This window comes from Symphodus melops, assembly GCF_947650265.1.
Source record: "Symphodus melops genome assembly, chromosome: 7".
NCBI classification, from domain to species: Eukaryota; Metazoa; Chordata; class Actinopteri; order Labriformes; family Labridae; genus Symphodus; species Symphodus melops.
In genome coordinates this window covers 5,599,551-5,601,788 of record NC_136697.1, presented here as the reverse complement: position 1 = coordinate 5,601,788, position 2,238 = coordinate 5,599,551, and the positions used below count along the sequence as shown (strand labels likewise).

Here is a 2,238-nt window from a genome sequence, read left to right as displayed (position 1 = left end):
TCCAAATGTTTTTATTCTAGTCGTTTCTGGGCTTTCAAACTGTCTGCCCAAATAAAACATTGAATGTAAATGTGTGCTCCTATCTCTGGGTTCTTGTGTCTTCCCTGTGTCGTTGTTCTTGTTTCCATCCTCTCTGTGGTCCACATCTTTATGCTCACTGAAGTCACATAAGTATGATCAGCCCTATCAATGTTGTATTTACAGCATGTCTTACCTTTAGGGGGAATTGAAACGTTTGTTCAGTGTGTCTGGATCAGGTAGTTCATCCCTGTACCAACTTAGCAGCTCTTCCTCTCTCTCATGTCTGTCACATTTTTTTAGAGCTGTTAGTACAAGATTAGCAGCTAGCATTGCTGGCTCATTGCTTTAAGCCAACCAAGCATCAAGCTTACTGGTAATATGATCAATAAAAGAGTGATGGAGACTTACCTGTGCTCTTCCACTGACTCTGTTAGCATGTTCGGCCTGTAATTCTGCTTCACTTAGATGATCAGATTGGCTGGGGCAATATATCAATGGACGTTTGGGTAGCAATGTTATTGTCTTTTGCTGACTGGAAAAGAAGGTACAGACTGTTGACAGCCTCACACCACTCTACACAAAAGCTAACACTCATCAAATGTCCCAAATAAGTCAAATAGAAAATACAGAGAGGTGAATACATGCAGATAAACAAACACATCAGATTATTGATGACAACTCAGAGGAAATAGTTTAGCACATGATTTGCATAATTTTTGTGGGCCTTTCATTACTTTGAACAGTACGTCACCTGTGTGTATGTATATGAGAGTCAGCCAGTCCTCCCTCTCGCCTGCAGTATGTTCAAAATGCTGCTGCACGATTTTTAACAGGCACACGCAAATGAGATCACATCACCCCTGTACTTGGCTCACTTCACTGGCTCCCCGTAGATCTCAGAATCCATTTTAAAATTATTTTACTTAACTTTACTTTACTTATTTTACTTACTTTTAAAGTCACTTCATGGTCCAGCCTTCCCCTTATTTAACAGATTGTTTAACCCCCTATACCCCATCACGTCCACTTAGGTCCTCTGATCAGTCCCTCCTTATAGTCCCTCGAGCCCAGTGAAAACTCCGAGGTGATCGTGCCTTCTCAGTGGCCGGCCCCCGTCTCTGGAACCAGCTGCCTCCCCCCATTTTTTCTTTGATTCTGTTTTTTTTGCACTGCCTGTAAAACACTTTGGTTAGCTGAAGCTGCTTTTCATTGTGCTAAACAAATAAACTTGACCTGACAAACTTGACTTTGCAAGTGTTCAGTTTTTGTTGCTTTGGTAGGGAAGTCGATATTGTTTGATTTATGACATCATATAAATGTTCAAAATTCTGTTGTGAGGACAACTCTACTTTTTTAGGTTTTCGTTCACATGTTTTAATAAGTTGGCTCACTACAACTCTTACTTAAATCAGCAACCAAAATACTGCAATAAAAACAATTTATGGCTCTAACACTTCTTTAAGTGGATTTGAATCCTCAACTTCCCTGAGTACAGTAAGGTATTAATATGGTTTGATGTCTGTTCATCCTGGTTGTGCTATTTGTGTCGTCAATCAGTCTGTTGCAACATCTGCCTGTTGTTTTTTTCTCTTTTCTGCTCACCTCACTTCTTAACTCTCGGGTCACGATAGCACGTGTACTCAATCTTAATATCTTCACACGCTTCTGCCATGTGTATGTCTCTTCATTAGCTACTGACAAATAAAGAAGTCAAAACCTGCTAGTTAAAAAAAAAACGTGCTGCATCATTTTCAAATCTAAATAAATTGTTCATACCGATTTTAAATTGTGTTAGGATGTATCAATACATAATATTCAATAATAATAAAAAACAATGGCTGGGTTGGGGGGCTTTTATGCTTTTAGTAGAGGGAGTGGATGGAGTCAGAAATTGGGGGGAGAGAGAGAGTGGGAGTGGGAGAAAGGAGCCACAGGTTGGTTTTGAACCTGGGCCGTTCACTTTGAGAATGACAGCCTCTGTGCATTAACTAACTACTCGGCCACCACCGCCCAACACAAAGGGTTTTTTTTTTATACTTTACATTGTTAAAAAAAGAAAAAAAGAGTGAGCTCAGGAGTGCTAAAAATGACTGATGAGGATTGGAGCAGCAGAGGTGCTGCAGTTAGAGCGTGAAGTCAGAGCGATGATTGAGCTGTGAACAGTGGACCGGTGGGGAGCATTCATTCTGCGCTGTAATCCAGGTCCCTTCTCTCATT

General features: G+C 40.6%; 1 long non-coding RNA gene across 1 annotated transcript; it reads right to left on the bottom strand.

Moving 5' to 3' along the window:
- On the bottom strand, positions 1-898 carry LOC306827060. Its single transcript, XR_013779566.1, has 3 exons — positions 773-898; positions 430-553; positions 1-304 (listed from the first exon to the last, which is right to left on the bottom strand). It is a non-coding gene; the product is annotated as an uncharacterized lncRNA (long non-coding RNA).
- Positions 899-2,238: the final 1,340 nt, after the last annotated feature.